The sequence below is a fragment of the Zea mays genome, chromosome 5 (genome assembly GCF_902167145.1).
Source record: "Zea mays cultivar B73 chromosome 5, Zm-B73-REFERENCE-NAM-5.0, whole genome shotgun sequence".
NCBI classification, from domain to species: domain Eukaryota; kingdom Viridiplantae; phylum Streptophyta; class Magnoliopsida; order Poales; family Poaceae; genus Zea; species Zea mays.
This window is the reverse complement of record NC_050100.1, coordinates 41,319,127-41,340,464: the sequence shown is the minus strand read 5'-3', so window position 1 is coordinate 41,340,464 and position 21,338 is coordinate 41,319,127. Positions and strand designations below refer to the sequence as shown.

Genomic DNA, 21,338 nt, shown 5'->3' with positions numbered 1-21,338 from the left:
ATGAGGGTATTTGAACCGTAAATGCTTGAAATAATTGACGCCAGGTAGATGTTCAATCTGCTACTTTGAGGGGATTTGTTTTCTTAATTGAACTCTTATGATTATTGTTTCATTTGTTAAAAATGCTCAGTGAATTGCCGGAATTCCTTGGTGGCACTTGTACCTGTCCTGAATACGGAGGCTGCCTTAAGGCTGAAAAGGGACCATGGAACGACCCAAACATACTTAACAGAAAACAGGGTAACATAAAACAAGGTACATTGGTAAAGCCTTCACCTCTGCTTCAGATTATAGCTCCAATGCAAGTTATGTGGAGAACAGCTTCAACAGCAGAGGATAGAAATAGCTTGATACCTTTACCGCAAGGGGACTTGCAAGTGGTGATGTGGAGAACCTTAGTAGGGATCCTGACAGGTCCCTTAACCCTCAAATGATTGTCCTTGGCTCCCTTTACCAAATTCACACAATCTGGAATGTACCAGAAACCGCACAAATTTATCACTTCAATAATTCATTGAAAATAACTCGGCAACGACAGTCCAATACTCTGTGTAGCTTGCATCATAGCCAATGAACAAATGCAGATTAATCAGCCTAATGATAGAAGGTAGTAAGTATATACAAAAGGAGATGAGTGTAAAACTTCGATTCTCAATTCCTTCCTTCAATACCATCCAACAGAGCAAACAAAGCACTTAGGCATTGCACCACCCCTCGTGCATAGGCAAATAGCAAATCAAATCGCGCATAGAAAATGGGTTCGCACACCTAGCCATTGTAATCCACGACTAACTGTCTCAGAGAAAGATTGTACATGTTCTCTGAAATCTGGACAGAAATCTGGAAAGAAATCTCGAAGTTTTGGGCTGCACCTCCAATGCAAGCATTTTCATTTGGTTAGATGCTCTAAATCAGTGTTGGACTGCAGTCAGGTTAGCTCACTGGGGACAACTAATGTTTGCTTCCTAATATCAAATAATAGCTATAGTTTTGCTTAAATGCTATATATTATGGTAGTAGTGCACAAAGAAAGTAAATTAAGGATTGTTTTTTAGATAACATCATTGCAAAAAAAATAATAGATAAAAATACAGTTAATTAAATAGTTTCGATAGTTCTTATTGTTATCCATCGTACATGTCCTAGATCCAAATAGTTCGAATCAGATTTACTGATTTTTCCATATAACTTGTTGGTCTGAAAGTATGTCAAATCACTTATTATGGTGCCTTTAAAACTGAAACTTGCGCCTTTGCAACTGAAGCTCGCTCATAATGTTTACTAACTAATTTGCAATACAATGTTCAGTTTGTGCTCATAGTACCTAGCCTTTGATATGTATACCTTAAGTTACTTCATTTTCAGATCTCAGATTTCTTTCAGGTTGCGATTTCCAGGCTTCAGTTTTTCAGCATTTTCAAATCGTGAACAGTACCAGTTATCGTTACAAAAGCATTATGTAGGAATCAGTGTGTTAGGACTGAAACATGACTGAGCATTCAACAATAATATTGTACCATTCTTTGACCTTGTACAGTTGCTTTAGCTGTCAAGATGGGGTTAGTAGTTGCGTTTCATGGATTTTTAATGAATACATTTAGTATTGTATTATATGCACTGAAAAACATTGTAGAACTAATCTGACTGTGTTGTGCATATGCTCATTCTGCGTGCTTATGTATTTACTCTTGTACATAAATGTGAAAATCAATGTTCTGTTTTTCATGTAGTCAATAGTTTGGACTTGAATGCAGTGGACAGAATTACTAATGTGGTGCATTGGTATTATGTTAATTGATACTCGAGCTTTTATGTTTCTAAAACATTGGTTAGGGCCTGCGAGATGCTATCGCCAGATCAAGAACAAGCCATACCCCAAGTCGAGGTACTGTCGTGGTGTCCCTGACCCCAAGATCAGGATCTACAATGTTCAGCCAACCTAGAACTCTTTAAACTGCTGATTAGTACCATAGAGTTATATACTAAATATACTACTTCAGTGTTCTCGAGCCGCTAGGAATTAGGATAATGACTCCATAGTTATAGCTCGCCTGCATATAACTCATCTAATGTTTCCTTTATGTCACCACCTATCAGATACCACAAAGACTTAAAAAACTTCACTGTAAATCCATCATGACAAGGAGCAGTGTTACTCTTCATGCAGTTTACTTTTTTCCTTTTGAAACAAAGTTTCCAAATATTGTTTAAGCTACTTTGGTTCTTATTTCAGTTAGCAGACATCAAGGTTTGGTACAAAAGCTGATTGATAGATTACTTCTGTTGAATTGCTAACCTACTAAAATGCACCACATATGCTAATCAAATTGATTTCCTTATGGTACCCTGATAAAAAGCGTGCTAATTTTTAGAAAATAAATGTTAACATGTTAACTGGTCTGATAGGTCCTAGGATGATTTTAGGTGAAAGGAACTAATCAAAACACCAAGAGAAATAAATACGTGGATGGCAGCTCTTGTTTTAATCTTGTAACAGTGCTTTCGATAGACTCAACTATTTTTGATTAGGTGTGTTCCTTGGCAAAAACAATCTTGTATCATTACGCTTTGCTTGAAGAAATTCTGTGATTGCATTTTTCCCCTTAACATGTTTGCTACGTCCTTTGCATTTAAACCTAATTGCTATGTATACAAATCAATATTTCAGGTAAACATGAGTTGTTTAAGTACGGAAGAGACATGTCCTGTTTAGCCAGATGATTACAAGCATTCACAGGGCTTGTTAGATTTGTGGTTCTTAGTCTCAAATCACATTGAACAGGGAGAAAAACACAAGTGATGTAGCTTATGTGTTATCTACATTAGTCTCTATTTTTCTAAGATGGCCATGTCTCTCCATCGAAAGTGATTTTGATTGATTATGTGTGAAGTGTTTTTTTAATGACATGGGTCATGTATTTCCTTGGAAACGACCATGGGACTGGTTGTGTAATTGCCTGAAAGATAAGGATGATATAATTTTCTTGAAAATCATCATGAGGGTATTTGAACCGTAAATGCTTAAATGAAGGTTTTTGCGATGAAGTAGTCAAATGGGCCAGAGTCACTGTACGTTCCTGAATCCTGATGTCATCCAGGTGGTAGACAACGAAGAAGAAATCAAGGGAGAGACATATCACATATGCAATAGAGGTGCGTGTAGCTAAAAACAAGCCCATAACTTGAAGACCATGTAGTTTTTTTTCAGGGACAACAGCAACTCGAGAGAGAGAACCATAACAGTGGATCAAATCTTCTCTTGGGTATTGGCAATTCCATAACAGTGGATTTTTTCAGGGACTCGAATGCAGTGGACTATTTCACCGTAGCAATTCCTTACACCTCCGTCATTTCTAAACTTATATTAACGAATTAACAGTAAAGTTCCTATAGTTGTCCAAACTACAGAGCACTACATCCCTCTCAAGCCGCATGACCTGCTCTTGTACAAGAACATTCTTGTCCTTGCAGTGATCTTAGAACCTTGGGTATTTAATTTCTAAAGGAACTTCCCCTAGGAAAGAAGGTCTCGTCCCCATTGTAATTTTGACATGAATTTATTATCTGCTCTAGGGACGAGGATTAACAAATCTGGAAGGAGAACGCATGGCATACCTTGGTCGAGGCACCCGCGACTGAAGCAATATTAGAATTCCTTCCTCTCCGGCAGAGGGGCAAGCTCCTTTTCCTTTGGATCCTCCAGGGACGGGGGCATGGGATTGTAGGGGAAAGAGGATGTTGGCATGCGGGGCATGCGTGGATATGATCAATGGAAGGCGCGGTGAGCAGGATTAGGGAGTTTGTCCTACCGCAATCGACGCGCAACGGAGTTGCGGTGGCTGCAGTGGCCACGACGGGATTTGCGGGATTGCCGCGTGCTGGCGTGAGGGCGGGCGTTAGGGCAGTTCGCCATGGGTCGCGGCTTGGTTTGAGGCGTGCGGGGTTCCACGGATCGACCATGGCGTGCGGGATTGCGGCGTGCGGGCGGCTTTTGCGGCGGTTGCGGCGAGATTGCGGCGTGGGGATGGTGGTAGGGCGGCTCGCGGCTTTCGCGGCGGTCGCGGTGGGATTACGACGTGGGAGCGGGTGGTAGGACGGTTTGCGGAAGGATTTGGTGGCGAGGTTTCCGGCGGGCGCAGGCGGGCGGAGGTGGACGCGGGGTATTAGGGGGCGGGGGCGATCTACACAACGCTCTTAATTATTAGTAGAGAAGTACGGAGAGTGATTATGGGGTTCATAAGATTTACGATCTTAAAAATAATGAATTCTTACTATCGCGATGACTCGATCGATTTCATATTCGCGATTATTTTGGATGGTTTATCAGCATATCAATTCTCACAAAAGTAGGCTAAAATGGACGTTTGGTAGTGTGCAACAACTTCTAGCGGTCAGAAGCTAGAAAAAACAAAACGAACACCCCTTCAGTAATAGCATCTATACATGTCCAATGGATCGGGTCGGGCTAGCACAACCCGAACCTGACATCGACCAGATCAAATTAAATGGGTCGGGTTGAGCCAGCACAACCCGAACCTGAGATCGACCGGGTCAAATTAATCGGGGGGAGAGGCACGGCTAAACATTGGGTCGTGTCGTACTGATATGTGGGCTTGAGCGCCAGTCTAAGCACAACACTGTTAGCTTTAATCAGGTTGTGCTGAGCCGTAAGGCCAGCTGGCCGGACTTCTGTGCCGTGCTGGCCCGATACCTATTTCTGTCACACCCAGATTTAAGGGCAAAACTGGGCGCGAATCAAATGTGTGATAGAATCGAGTCTCACACATATGATAACTCATGGTACAGAAACGAACGTCACATCTTTATCATACTAGGTGAGTACCCGTGCGTTGCAACGAGAACATATAATAACATAATAACTTATATACAAAATGTGTCTTATATTGTTATAAAAAAATATTTCATAATCCATTTGTAATCCTAGCCATACATAAACATTGCAACCATCAGTATCATGCAGACTTCGATATATACCTCGATTTGCATGGTCTCATCATTGAAGAGCACGTGTCACACCTGCCGGTAGAAGTTCCCTCGTACGTACGCACCACCATACACACTTGCTTAAAAAAAGCAAGTGTATGTGTTTGCGAAAAGAATTAAAGGCAGGTCGGCACAAAAGCTACCCCGACGATGGCGAGTGATCATTACTGTCGGTCCTCCTTTGTGTAACCTCTGGTGTCAAGATGACGCCATAGTCCTTGATATAGTAGTCGTCGAATGCACACGACATGGCGAGTACTGATGACTCTTGGCTGGGCTGCCAAACGAAGTGCACCCCGGCATCAGCGAGGTAGTACACCTAGTCGTTGCACCACCGGATGTGTTACTCCTCTACATAAATCTTGTTGGAGGACACTCACACAATGTCAGCAACGACCGTCGTTCCAGCGCACAAGAATTCATGTTCGGTCAGTGTCGGGGACCATAATTAGGGGTACCCCCAAGCCTCCTAAACTCGGCTGGTAATCACCATCAGCGCAAACTACAGAGGCTGATGGGCGCAATTCAGGTCAAGGCCTCGTCTACTCAAGGGACGCGATCTCGCCTCGCTCGAGCCCAGCCTCGGGCGGGAACAGTAGTCCCAGGCGGATTCACGCCTCGCCCGAGGGCCTCCTCAAGCAACGGGCGCACCCTCGACTCGCCCGAGGCCCAGCTCGGGCAGGCTTCGCAGTGAAGCAACCTTGGTCAGATCGCCTCGCCAACCGACCGTATCGCAGAAGCATTCAATGCAAGGATCGCCTGACACCTTATCCTAACGCGCGTTCCTCAGTCGACAGGGCCAAAGTGACCGCAGTCACTTCGCCCCTCCACTGACTGACCTGACAGGAAAACAGTGTCGCCTGCCCTGCTCCGACTGCTGTGCCACCCGCCAGGGTGAGGCTGACAGCAGCCGAGTCCAGCCTCAGGTGCCACAGGAAGCTCCGCCTCGCCCGACCCCAGGGCTCGGCCCCCGCCTCGGCCTCAGAAGATGGTCTCCGCTTCGCCCAACCCCAAGGCTCGGCCTCAACCTCGACCTCGAAAGGCGGTCTCCGCCTCGCCCGACCCCAAGGCTCGGCCTCAACCTCGACCTCGGAAGGCGGTCTCCGCCTCGCTCGGCTCGGACTCAACCTCGACCTCGGGAGGAATCGCGCCCTTACCCGACCCCGGCCTCGGCCTCAGGAGGAGTCTCCGTCTCGCCCGACCTTGGGCTCGAATCGACCACGCCGCAGGGGGTACATCATTGCCCTACCCTTAGCTAGCTCAGGCTACGGGGGAACAAGACCGGCGTCCCATCCAGGCTCGCCTCGGTAACAAGTAATGATGGCTCCCCGCGTGCGCCCATGACGACGGCGGCTCTCAGCCCCTTACAGAAGCAAGGAGACGTCAGCAAGGTCCCGACAGCCCCGACAGCTGTGCTTCTACAGGGCTCAAGCGCTCCTCCGACGGCCACGACATCGCATGCACAGGGCTTTAGCACCTCTCCGACAGCCACGTTGGCATGTACATAGGGCTCTGGCTCCTCTCTGCCGGACACATTAGCATATGGCTACACCCCCATTGTACACCTGGATCCTCTCCTTACATCTATAAAAGGAAGGTCCAGAGCCCTCGTACGAGGAGGGTGGTCGCGCGGGACTCTCTCTCTCTCTCTCCCTCGCGGACGCTTGTAACCCCCTACTGCAAGCGCATCCACTCTGGCGCAGGACAACACGAAGCCGCGGTTTTCCCCTCTTTGTGTTCCGTCTCGCGCCAACCCATCTGGGCTGGGGCACGCAGCGACAATTTACTCGTCGGTACAGGGACCCCCGGGGTCGAAACGCCGGCAGTCAGTAGTGACTTACGTGGGAGGTTGAGCTTCAGGTGGATGATGAGTCGGACGGTGTGATGGCGCCGTTGTCGGATGCGGTGCCCATAACAACCCGATAGTCGCCGGCGTTGGCGACAACCATGAGGTCCCCCTATTTGAAGACGGACAGCGCGGGCAGCTGCTCTGGACCGCGTCCAAGCGGTGGCTGCGCCGAAGCTTGCCGAACACAGCGACGCATGTGGCCACGTAGTACTGCTTCTAGAGGTCGAACTGGCAGTCGCCAAGCTTCTTCTCGTCGTCGATGAGCGACGCCAACACGAGCGCCTCCTGCCAGTGGTGTTTGTTCGGGGTTTCCAAGTAAGAAACATGGATTCATCTTTGGCGTTGGTTTATGAAAATGACTCACAAGTTAGATCCATGGAAAAAAATATTACGGAGAATAAATGTCACACATATAAAAAAGAATTTAAGTTGAAAACATTATTCAAACAAAATAAATTGCATGCAAGGCTCTTCTTTAAATACTACTCTCTCCATCCAAAAATATAATTCAGGAATCTCGTTGATAATTATCTACTACTACACATTGTGCAAAGGTAGCAGGTGGGCTTTGGGAGAGATGTAGTAGATATTTTTACTGTAACAGATATTGACATAAACACACATGTGGTGTAGTGGTAGCTGCGAGCACATTTGCTTGAGAGGTCGCAGGTTCGAATCCCATTGGGGCCACATTTGTGTTTTTTAATTTAATTTTAGCTAGGCGTGGGATGCACGTGTGAATGTGAATGAGATTTGCGGGGAGGGGGAGGGGGTAATGGGAATGACAGAACACTTGCAGAACACGGAATAATAGCCGAGAATGGGAATGGCAGTGCGGGGAGGGGGGAATGGGAATGGCAGAACACGGAATGACAACCTACCCCTTACCGCCTTAATAAGTAGTAGAGATAATAGGAGTTCTTTGCAAAATAGCTAGATAATATATACTACTCTATTAAGTACATAATGTGGGCACCTGGTACTGCCATGGCTTCACCCTCCGCACTGACACTCTAGGCCCGCCCCACGCGCCCCGAGCAGCGCTCTCTCAGCTACTGTGAAAGTTGCCTAGAGGGGGGTGAATAGGCAAGTTAAAACTTTTTCAACAAAAACTAGAAGCAAACTGGGTAAAACTGAATTGATCTCGAAATTCACCTAGTTAACTTTGGAAATGAGATGTTCTAAATGATCCACAGGGTTCAAAGTAGTAGATCTGAGAAGGGCACTTCTCAAAATCCACACACCAAAAAGATATAAACAAATCTTTCACGGAATGGTGAGAGAACAAAGAACACAAAATAACACAATGAGCAAGAACACAAGAGACACAAGATTTATCCCAAGGTTCGGTCACACCACCAAGGTGCCCTACTTCCTCGTTGAGGCGCCCACAAAGAGCCGGGTCTCTTTCAACCCTAATCCTCCCTTTGCCGACCACAAAGGTCAAGCTCACACACTAATCTTTGCTCAAACGAGCGGGTAATACAAACTTTCTTGTGGTCTTCCACAAGATTTGGAGACTCACAAGAGACACCTAGTCGTCTAGGAGCTAGAAGCTCCAAGAGTAATGAATCCACAAAGAACTCGATGTAGTACCAAAGCTCAAATGAAGAAGAGCAAGAGAGATTTGGAGATGAAGCACAAAAACCGCAGCTCTCAAACTCACTCAAAGGTTTCTCTCCAAAGATTTGAAATGGGAGAGGCAAGAGATGTGTGGGAGTGAGTGGGAGGTGTTCTTCAAGTTAGAAATGGAGTTTGGGTCGTGCTCTTGTGTGGGGAGAGAGGTAGGAGTGAGTATATATAGGTGGGGCTTCAAAACTAGTTGTTGGACTCATTTTGGCTGTGGAGGACCGGTTGAACCGCCCCTAGGACCAGTTCAACCGCCTGGGGCAGGCTGACAGTCAGTCTGCCAGACAGACTGGAAGACTGCAGGTCAGACTGCAAAAACAGGTCCTGACACCGGTTGAACCGCCCCTAGGGCCGGTTCAACCGCCTGGGGGTCAGACTGGCAGTCAGTCTGCCAGTCAGGAGGTCAGACCGGTCAGTTGACCCTGACACCGGTTGAACCTTCCCTAGGACCGGTTCAACCGGTTTTGACCAGTGAGGTCCGGGAAAAAAAACCCGGCTGAACTTTCCCTAGACACCGGTTGAACCTCTCTGGACCCCGGTTGAACTTGCCCTGGACCCCGGTTGAACCTGCCTGGACCCCAGTTGAAGTTGAAGTTCAGCTGGAGTTGAGAAAGCTCAACTCAGCTGAAGAAGCTCAGCTCAGCTGAAGTTCAGCTGCTTTTCAACAAGAACACTCTAGGTTTCTCAAACCTAACCATGGTCAACCATAGAATGTTAAGGGGGTTTTTGCTTTTCAAAAATAGCTTTTGAATATAGAGGTTTGAGCTTTGGCAAACACCAACCTTCTTTTGGATCTCCCTTTATAGTACGACGATTCCTATACTCAAGTTAAATAAAATTAATTAAGTAAACTCCTTGAGTCATTGGTGTCTCATGTGTGATTTCTCCATGGCATTGCTTCATAAGGATCACAAACATCTTTGTCTCACCTTTTGAAGCAAACTCAAATCAAACCCTATGACTTGTACCATATCACCTTATATGAGTTCAAATCATGGCTTCAAGTCACCTTACTGATGCATCAACATGTTATAACTCTTCATAGCTGATTAGTTCATCGACTTAGTGCAAGTACTCTCTTCTTCACCTTAGCCATGGTACCTCGGTCTACAAGCCGTCGCTTGGCCTTCACCTTCACTTAGTTCCTCGAAGCCCTTTCCTTGCTATCTTCACCCTATCAAGCCATTCTTGAGTCACATCATATTGAGCATCCATTGAGAGAATCATTTCTTCAATATTGTGAACCTTGCTTGAATGTCTTCTAGATATAACTGTTAAGATTAATCAAGCTCTAGTTTGATTCTCATAGAATCATATATGGACTGATAGTAATATGGTCAAGCCAATTCACGATTCCTCATATCTTATTCACTTTGGCTTGACCAATCCTCTTAATAACTTCATCTTCTATTCTGATCATATGTATGTAGTGATTTCTCAGGTCTTGTCCATATATTCAAACCAATATAGAGATCATATTAAATCCATTTGCATTGTCTCACTGGTTATTTAACCTTGTGTTGAACCTTTGTTCACTGTTATTATACACTATTCAAGTATGTTCATCATACTGAATTTCCTGTTCAACACTTAGCAAACTTGTTAGTCTTTTAAATGTGTTGTCATCCAAATCACCAAAACTCACAAAAGGGATGAATGCACTTTCAATCTCCCCCTTTTTGGTGATTGATGACAACACATTTAAAGCTTACATAAGATTTAATAAATAAGATTTTGAATCCTATGATATAGTTTCCTCCCCCTAAATATGTGCATTTCAGGAAATAACACTTTTGTACTCAAATGCCAAAAGCACATATTTGGGTCAAAGTATAGACAACTTATATCATACTATTCATGGGGTGCAGTGTGTCATAAAATAAAGTGATGCTCATGACATGGAATGCACTTATCAACTTTCTACATCTTATGTTTTTCTTATGACTTCCCCTTTTTGTTAATTATTTCTCCCCTTTTTAAAAGTCTTCTAACAATTAGTTACATAAGACTAAAGGTAAGCTTTAATGCAAAATTTCTCCCCCTTTGTCATAAATCTCCAAAAAGGATACAAAGAATATAAAGGATATAAATTATGATTAAGCGAGATGTGAACACACTATCATGAAAGGGATCCTTAGATGACACAAAGGTAATGGATAAGTGTCATAAGTGATGTACCTTTGTGTTTTACCTTTTCAAGGGGTTTCCAGACTTGTGTTGGATTTATAATTCATTTGCAAGCTCTTGTTGGCATAATTGTGACATAGGTCCAAGGTATCAAATGAAGATTGTCATACTAACTCGAAGGTGAAACTTGATACCTAGAGTCTAGATGTCACCTAGCATTTTCTTATCACAACAAGAGGCAACATGAAAATTGCACAAGTATGGATTATGCAACTAGTGATCATGTATGAAAAATATCAATTGAAAAACACCAATTGATACAATTTGATAGATAAGCAGATCACTAATAGCATATTGCACTAAGTTCTCCTCAAGTTTTAGTGCACACATATATATGAATTCAATTGATATCTGTTGAGAGTACTTATTTGCAACTTAAAGTACCATTGACATAAAAGGAGTATCAATTGAACATAATCATGCAACATAAGAAACATGTGCACTATTTAATTAATTAAGTTATAGACAGGAGAATTTATAAGCTATGCTACTTTATACATTTGCAATCCAAAAGAATATGATACATGTTTACCAGTTTTAGATGATGTTGGAGTAGCATATAAAAGAGAGACTCATTCTCTTATGAAATGTATAAAAGATACATTTATTGGAGCAAAGAATTTTTGATACCCATCAAAATTTGCAGTGGAAGTGATTATCTTTGCCCGAAGATTTCTTTCTAATTTGAGACCACACATAATAGACTTGGAAATGAAGTTAGTCTCAAAGATTCAAATTATAGACCATTCTCCCCCTAAATGTGTGCATACAAGTGATGAATACTTGTTTAGCTTATGCACTTGAACTTATGAGGCCAGGGGATTAAGTTCTATAATTTGAACCTTGGTACAAATAAAGTATGAAAATATAAAATTGCACCAATTGAAGGAATTACTCATAATCAAAAGGTATACTAATAGACATGATATACAATATTTTAAGCCAAGATTCTTGAGAAGTTAGCATGTTTGACTCATACCTCACTAAGATGACTTAAGACTAACTTATGATATCTCCACAAGAGGTATTAATCAAATATCTAGAGGTTCTTTAATCGTTACCACAAGTGCAACCTTATGATCTGACTTAAGATATTGCATATACATGCACACACTAGCATGTAAGAGCCTAGATACACAAATGTAATACAATAGTTCATGGAGTGACACACCTTTGTTCTACGCCACATGGTCTCCATTATAATTCATTTTCATTTCTATGGAACCATTCATCATCATCTGATGTTCTCCAAGGTGTGAGACTACACAACATGAACTTGAAAGAAATCATTAGTCTCACAAGATATAGGCTAAACACTCCCTCAATTTGTGCATGCAACAGTACACAAAGTACACTTATGCACATCAACAATACGAGGTTAAAGGAGATGTTTGCACTATATCTTGGTTTAACATAACATGCTTTACATAGATGATGAAAATTAAACCAATTGAAAGTTTAAGAACTGAAAGTATTTGAATTGAAATCCTGAAGGGTAAAGCATGCTAATATGAACCTTAAACCTCGTAATGAAGGATATCATATAAATATGTCACTACATCTTCATTATTTGGTTGACAAAAAAATAACTCCCTTCTTGAATCGCTGTGATCTCTTTTCTCTTTACGATTTCATCCAACCAAGTGATCTTGAACTTCTTTCATCTTTTCTTGATTCGATCATACTTGATATGAGACCTATTGAAACTAAATGATTGAAAGAACCAAGACTCTTATATTTGTAGATTTTGAATTCATCTTCAAAGAACTTGGGAGGACCATGTTGAAACACTTAGAAAAGAGAGCATTAGAAACACAAGAGAGGGTTTCACAAATGATGATCCTTATATGTGGATGGCAAATGAATCATCATTATTGAAACCTAAAAGGATAGACTAAATTCTTTTAAATTAGTGCACACATGTAGTTGATGTCAAAGTTATATGCACTATTGAACATTTTATATTGCAAGGAATTTAACATATACTATGGTACATCCCACTAAGGATAGAATACTAAAACAACCGAAGGAGAGGAAGTTTTCATACCTTGGCCTCTGATCAACTTCTTCTTACTTTAGTTGAATAATATCCTTTAAGCTTGTGATTTATCCAATTTAAAACAAGCACCATCTCTTAACATAGATTTTCTATGGATAAACTCAACACAAGAGATGACATTAGTAGCACAAGCACTAGTTTCTTATTTAGCAACTCTTTATATGTGAAAGGCAAACGAGTTGCTAAAATAGATAAACCTCATAATATGGACTAAATTTCCCTTGAGCCCTCATGCACAATATATTTTGAATGACATGGATAATATGCATGGTTGTTCAATGAAGTCTAAAGGGCTGACTTAATCCATATTATGGTGAATGTCTAATAAAGAAGAATCAAATCCAAATTAACTAGATAGAGAATACGTCACATAATTTTGGATTGTTCACCATATGATAATATTCATTCATCTTCCAATTTGACCTTTATTTCATAATCAACAACTGATGTATATCCTCAAGTGCTTCTTTTTCCTTAGTGGCTACACAAGTCACAAAAAAGATAAGATTTGAAAAAATATGCACTTGAGATTCAGTTGTTACCACCCTTGCTACTATCTCCAAATATGATTTATACATTCATTATCGAGCACCCAACTTGATCCATTGAAGGCGCCATCCTGCAAAACAAGTTTAAGTTTCATATCTTGGTACCCAATTTGAATTGGGTCCTTTGAGATTAGTAGGAAGAGCCTTGAGTACCCACACAATCCTTATTATGACCTTTCTCTTTGTGTAGGCACCCACATATACTTGACAACCATCTTACATGGTTTCAAGTCAATATTTAATCACATAGATAAAAGCTAGAGTTAAGAATAGGAGCCTTTTCTCCTTTTCTTGATACATCATTGTGTTGCCTTCTTGATGATGAACCTAGCTTGACCTTGGGTGCACCTAGCTTATTAAGGTTAATCGCACAAGCATTCATATCATAAAGACAAGTTATGCATGTAATTTACAACTTAGTGATCCAATTCAATGTGAAGCATATGGATACCGATTGAAGTAGAATTCTAAGATATCAAAATATGGGTTTCCAAAATTTAGAGAGTATGGATCACTAATTGTACCTTTTACAGTTTAAAAATCATATCCATGTTAGTGCATATGTATGAGATGAATATCAACAAAAAGATTCTTACACACTTTTAGATTTAACGATAAGGGAATTTTAAACCGCATCAAGAGTAGCTATTTAAAAAAAACAAAGATTACAATCCATATGAATGAGATACAAATTTACCATTTTGGATTGTCTTAGTATAGCTTACTCAAGGGAAACTTATTCTCTACGACACAAGATATATAATGTTCTCCCACTAGATATGTGCATCAAGTATTTGAATGACTTACCACATGCACTTTCAATTCAGTAAAGAGTCTCATGAGGAGTACATTACATACCATGGTCAAGGCATGACAAATTTGCAATGAATTAACTTATGCCTAAGAATACTTACCACCATATAGAACGTACCATTTGTTATACCAATTTGACAGATCTTACTATATGTGGTGGTGTCACCTTAGTATTCTTCTTTTCATCATTTGTGGAGACTTCATTCTTTAGCTTGTTATCTCTTTTCCTTTTAATACTAGTTGAAAAAAGAACTTTGAAAAGAGATATTAGTAGTACAAGGAAGTATTTAATGAATAGTGATCTTTAGATATGAATTGCAAACAAATCATCATTTATGAGGCATAAAGGCATAAATTAAATTCCTTTTAAGTTAATGCACATGGAGGAGTGAATTAACAATATGCACTAATTTACAAATTTAAGCCAAAAGGAATTTAACCTTCATATTGACATTACTTTCCATAGAATATATTATTACCAATTGAAAGAATGCCACTTGAAAGGAACTACAATTGATCAACAACCAATTGAAGCAATTAGTTCCATACCTTTGCCTTGAGCATTCCTAATCTTTCTTTTAGGTGAAAAGTAACCTTTAATGCTTATGATTTTATCAATTGAACGAGCACAATCTCTACTTATGAATTTCCATGAAATGGCTTAAAATAGATTGCATTAGAAACACAAGCAATAGTTTCCTATTTAGCAACCTCTAGTATGAATGACAAGAAGGTTACTAAAATAAGGAAACCTCATGATATGAACTAAATTACCCTTACAAACATCATGCATAACACTGATTTAAACATGGTGAAAATAGCATGATTATTTAATTAAGTTTACAAGGCAAGTTTAATTCATAGCATGTTGAGTGATTAATTTAGAAGACTCAAAACCAATTTAAACAAGAACGAATACATCACCTAGTATTGGATTGATCTTCTTTGAATGTTGAATGACACATTCCATTTGAGAAACACATTCTCATGTTGTGAGACTACATAAACACTTAGATAGAAACATTAGTCTCACAACTCTAGTCATATAGAGAATTCCCCTTTTGGTAAGTGCTTTAAGAATTTGAATTTCTTACTTAGCACTCTATTTATTTAAGAACATGGGATAATCCTCTTTATGTCTAGGTCATGGCAATAATACGATAATTAATTTGAAATATGCCACAAGATACATAAAATTAATTTAAAGCATGTAGATTGCCACAATATAAACATATAAACTTGCAGTCTACCATATAATTGGATCTTTCCAAGGCAAGGTAAAATCTTTTAAGTTCATTCTCAAGTGCTTCATTTTTCCTATATGGCTACAAAAGACACAAAGGAATATACTAATTAAAAACAATGTGCACTTAAGACTTAATTGTTACCATCCTTTGGATATCCCTTAGTTGTAGGCCTTTTGCTTGATTACCACAAAGGTTAATCCTTTTTCCCTACAACACAAGTTCTTGCTAGAGATGAATATGAAGTTAGTGATATAACAACTCAATTCATCTTTGGGCCAGTCTTAAAAGAATAGTCAATGTAAGATTGATAGCTTGAGATAAGGATTGAGTTAAATTGCTCAAGCACCCCAAAGCTTCATATTATCTCTAGGTACCTGCAAAAACTTATTAAGTATATTTTGGTACCCATCTCATGATGGGTCCATCAAGGTTAGCCAATAAGGACTTAGGCACCCAAACAACCTTGGTCCTAGAATGTGGTGAACTCATCACCTTTCTAGCACAAGAGTCAAATTTGGGTCTCCGAAGCATATTTGAATGTATTGACAAGTTAGGCTTAGGAGTTTTACCCTTTGGACAAACCTTGAATAGATGACCTTTTCACGGCAATTGTAGCAAATGTGGTGCTTATCCTTGCAATGCATTTGCCTTTTGCTTTCAACCTTTTTGATGGTCATCTTTCTTGATCGTGCAAGATCTTGGTTCTTCATGTGGGGGCATGAATCAATTTCATGACCCTTCTCCTTGCATCCATAGCACCTTCTATCGCTTCTCTTTGATCTTTCTTTGTTGAAGCACATAGGTACATTGTTAGAGCAAATAGTATGAGCATTAATTTTCTTACCATGAATTTTGCTCATGCCCTTCTTGGAAAGCTTGGTATTCTTTTGAAGGGGTTTTGTGCATGCTACAGTTGTCCCCTTCTCAAGCTTTTTCACCATATTATCACGATTATCTTGAGAAGGTTGAGCATGACACTTTCCCTTCAATTGAGTCAAGCTCCTTCTTAGCCTCTCATTTTCTTCCTTGAGCTCATTGTTTTCTTTTCCATGGGAAACATTACTTGTTCCTGAAAATTCTAGCTCAATGGAAGATTGGCTTTCTTGAGAGCAACATTTTGTTAGCACATGATAATATAGTTTCTATTTGAGTACATGTGCATATGTGAGGTTGGTATGATTTCAAATTAGTTAACACAACCTCATGAGTCATTTCTAACATGATATGTGAATCCATAAATTTATTATGAGAGCACACAAGCATATCATGTTTTTCTTGCAAAGCTAGATTTTCAATATTTAGCTTTTCTATTGTGTTCTTGAGCATAGCATTTTTATTTTCCAATTGAGCAATATATGATGAATGGTTAACAACTTTAGTTTGCTCAATTGAAATGTGTTCATACCTTTGGACCAAATCATCATGAGAGCACTTTAGCTTCTCATGCTCTTTGGTCAACTTCTCTAAGTCTTCGATTTTTCTAATGAGGAAGTCTTCTTGCTTATGAAGCATTTCTTTTTGTTCTTCCGCTCTTTCCATGAGTTTGAGCAAGCTCATCCGGTTCTTCTTGCTTAGTTGAGCGAAGAATTTTTGAAGATCATCCTCATCTTCACTATCACTTTCTTGTTCATCCTCATCCTCACTTTCGCTTTCACTGTCACTCCCATTAGCGATAAAGCACATATGAGAAGTGGATTTGAAAGACGAACCTTGTGAAGAGGTGGATTCGTCGTTTGGTCTCCATCGATCATTTTCTTCTTCAATCTTGTTCTTCGCCTCATCTTCCTTCATTTTGAGGAACATCCTTTCGGCGATTCTCATGGCAAGATCTATTGCCCTAGAATCAACATCTGCACCAAAAGATAAAGTCGCGGCAACCTCAACCTTTTCAAGCTTAGAACCACTTTCGTTTCTTAGTCCCCCCGACATGATCTTTTCCTCACGCGGTTAAGCGTTAGAACGAGGATTAGCCTCTGATACCAATTGAAAGTTGCCTAGAGGGGGGTGAATAGGCAAGTTAAAACTTTTTCAACAAAAACTAGAAGCAAACTGGGTAAAACTGAATTGATCTCGAAAAAATTCACCCAGTTAACTTTGGAAATGAGATGTTCTAAATGATCCACAGGGTTCAAAGTAGTAGATCTGAGAAGGGCACTTCTCAAAATCCACACACCAAAAAGATATAAACAAATCTTTCACGGAATGGTGAGAGAACAAAGAACACAAAATAACACAATGAGCAAGAACACAAGAGACACAAGATTTATCCCAAGGTTCGGTCACACCACCAAGGTGCCCTACTTCCTCGTTGAGGCGCCCACAAAGAGCCGGGTCTCTTTCAACCCTAATCCTCCCTTTGCCGACCACAAAGGTCAAGCTCACACACTAATCTTTGCTCAAACGAGCGGGTAATACAAACTTTCTTGTGGTCTTCCACAAGATTTGGAGACTCACAAGAGACACCTAGTCGTCTAGGAGCTAGAAGCTCCAAGAGTAATGAATCCACAAAGAACTCGATGTAGTACCAAAGCTCAAATGAAGAAGAGCAAGAGAGATTTGGAGATGAAGCACAAAAACCGCAGCTCTCAAACTCACTCAAAGGTTTCTCTCCAAAGATTTGAAATGGGAGAGGCAAGAGATGTGTGGGAGTGAGTGGGAGGTGTTCTTCAAGTTAGAAATGGAGTTTGGGTCGTGCTCTTGTGTGGGGAGAGAGGTAGGAGTGAGTATATATAGGTGGGGCTTCAAAACTAGCCGTTGGACTCATTTTGGCTGTGGAGGACCGGTTCAACCGCCCCTAGGACCGGTTCAACCGCCTGGGGCAGGCTGACAGTCAGTCTGCCAGACAGACTGGAAGACTGCAGGTCAGACTGCAAAAACAGGTCCTGACACCGGTTGAACCGCCCCTAGGGCCGGTTCAACCGCCTGGGGGTCAGACTGGCAGTCAGTCTGCCAGTCAGGAGGTCAGACCGGTCAGTTGACCCTGACACCGGTTGAACCTCCCCTAGGACCGGTTCAACCGGTTTTGACCAGTGAGGTCCGGGAGAAAAAACCCGGCTGAACTTTCCCTAGACACCGGTTGAACCTCTCTGGACCCCGGTTGAACTTGCCCTGGACCCCGGTTGAACCTGCCTGGACCCCAGTTGAAGTTGAAGTTCAGCTGGAGTTGAGAAAGCTCAACTCAGCTGAAGTTTAGCTCAGCTGAAAAGCTCAGCTGCAGCTGAAGAAGCTCAACTCAGCTGAAGTTCAGCTGCTTTTCAACAAGAACACTCTAGGTTTCTCAAACCTAACCATGGTCAACCATAGAATGTTAAGGGGTTTTTTGCTTTTCAAAAATAGCTTTTGAATATAGAGGTTGGAGCTTTGGCAAACACCAACCTTCTTTTGGATCCCCCTTTATAGTACGACGATTCCTATACTCAAGTTAAATAAAATTAATTAAGTAAACTCCTTGAGTCATTGGTGTCTCATGTGTGATTTCTCCATGGCATTGCTTCATAAGGATCACAAACATCTTTGTCTCACCTTTTGAAGCAAACTCAAATCAAACCCTATGACTTGTACCATATCACCTTATATGAGTTCAAATCATGGCTTCAAGTCACCTTACTGATGCATCAACATGTTATAACTCTTCATAGCTGATTAGTTCATCGACTTAGTGCAAGTACTCTCTTCTTCACCTTAGCCATGGTACCTCGGTCTACAAGCCATCGCTTGGCCTTCACCTTCGCTTAGTTCCTCGAAGCCCTTTCCTTGCTATCTTCGCCCTATCAAGCCATTCTTGAGTCACATCATATTGAGCATCCATTGAGAGAATCATTTCTTCAATATTGTGAACCTTGCTTGAATGTCTTCTAGATATAACTGTTAAGATTAATCAAGCTCTAGTTTGATTCTCATAGAAGCATATATGGACTGATAGTAATATGGTCAAGCCAATTCACGATTCCTCATATCTTATTCACTTTGGCTTGACCAATCCTCTTAATAACTTCATCTTCTATTCTGATCATATGTATGTAGTGATTTCTCAGGTCTTGTCCATATATTCAAATCAATATAGAGATCATATTAAATCCATTTGCATTGTCTCACTGGTTATTTAACCTTGTGTTGAACCTTTGTTCACTGTCATTATACACTATTCAAGTATGTTCATCATACTGAATTTCCTGTTCAACACTTAGCAAACTTGTTAGTCTTTTAAATGTGTTGTCATCCAAATCACCAAAACTCACAAAAGGGATGAATGCACTTTCATACTGCCCTGTGGACCCCATAGCGCCCATGCAGCTACCACACCGCGCAAAAATAGTGCAGAGCAGGCACTCGAACGCACGCACCCTACTCCAGAAATTTGGAGCAGTGCTATGAATGGCTGGTTTTAGACGAGTTTGGCCTCAAAACTCGATGGTGGTGTTCCGACTGGAATCGGAGGCAACACGAGGCGTCATCATGAAGGGTGTGTCAAAGAAAATCAACTTCGTGTGAAGCGTGTGAACGTCAGATCAAAATCTCACGAGTCGATCATTTTGCCTCCGACTAAGTGGATAGACTCTATATATAGGGGTAGTTTAGGAAGTAGTAAAAACCCTCTACAAATATAAGGATGGGCTGATTGTTTCAACTATCTCTTTGTCTTACACATTAGTCTCTTGTTTAAAAACCTAGCTTTCATTCTCTAGTTAAGCCCGAGATCCACAGATGCTTTGAACTTTCGCATCTGTGTTTCGTAATCTTCATCGATTAATCCGAGGAAGGGTTGCCAGTACCGCCCACAGATTTGGTTGGCTTTCAATCTCAGTTTTCATTCTTGCTAAAATTTTGAGTCTCTTTGCTCTTGTGTTCTCACCTTTCCTCTCTTGTGGATTTGTGAAGAACCTTCGAATTCTAGTTGTTTGGGATTGATTTGTGGGGATATAAACACTTTGGATCACTGCGTACGTCCAGTCGATACAGTCTTGGTTGTGATCCGAGTTGATCCCATTTTGAGTTCGGTGGAGAAACCCCTAACAAAACACCAAATCTGAATGTATTTTCAAATACGTGGTTGATTTACAAATCCAATTGAGTTCAAAATTTGTGGAGACCTTGGAAACACATTTTTAAGGTGGGCATAAAATTTCATCTCAATCGGAATCTGTTTGGTTCGGTTTCGCATTTAAGAACTAATTTTTTGAGCTGCTGAAATTAGCACTAGTCAGCGATACATCTTTGGGTCGATTCGGACTTTTTGGTGTCCGATTTGTGATCCATTCATTTTGTTGGTCTCATGTGAATCTTAGGAACATTTCAAATCATGGGATCATTGGTTTGCTGATGTGCTTTTTGCTTTGAGCGCTTACTTTATCTCTATTAAAGTGATGTGCTCAATTTCAGTTTTTAGCGGCAAACATTTGATTGGCTCTTATTCACCCCCTCTAGTCGCCTCACCGGTCCTCCAATAAGTATTCAAATTGTTGTTGATGAATGCATGGATCTAAGATCCAACAAGGAGAAGAAAGGGTTCACCAAAACACTGCAAGTCAGTCGTAACTTCCTGGTACGTTTCAAAGTGCTTTTATACGATGTGTACGCTCGCAACATGTTACAACTACTGATATGATATCGTATATCGTGCAGTGCTCCGAGTAACCTCTTGGGTCAGTAATATGCGGATACTACGTCTGCGAGTATCTCAGAGCACGCGAAAAATTCAACATCAACTATAGACAATTGAAGAAGTCCATAAACTGGTGAGAAAAAGAAAAGATAACTCCTAAGACCATCACTGGAACAGTTGGGGGACATCTGTAAGTTTATCATGGACAACTGTGCATGAAGGGGCACCATTTCTCAACAAGGAAAGTGACTTATGGATGCTAGAAGAGTACGAGAAGCTCCAAAACTAGTCCCTAGTCCCCCATGCTACGCCTTCAAGATTACAAGTGTCCCGACATCTTTTTAGAATTACTATGTCATGGCAGGTGATCGATGATCGATTTATTGTAAAGACAACACTT

At 41.0% G+C, this 21,338-nt stretch overlaps 1 long non-coding RNA gene across 1 annotated transcript; it reads left to right on the top strand.

Annotated features, from left to right (window-relative positions):
• On the top strand, positions 1-203 carry LOC103626269 (uncharacterized). The gene is made up of 2 exons (XR_552817.2): positions 1-44; positions 131-203. It is a non-coding gene; the product is annotated as an uncharacterized lncRNA (long non-coding RNA).
• The last annotated feature ends 21,135 nt before the right edge of the window (positions 204-21,338 follow it).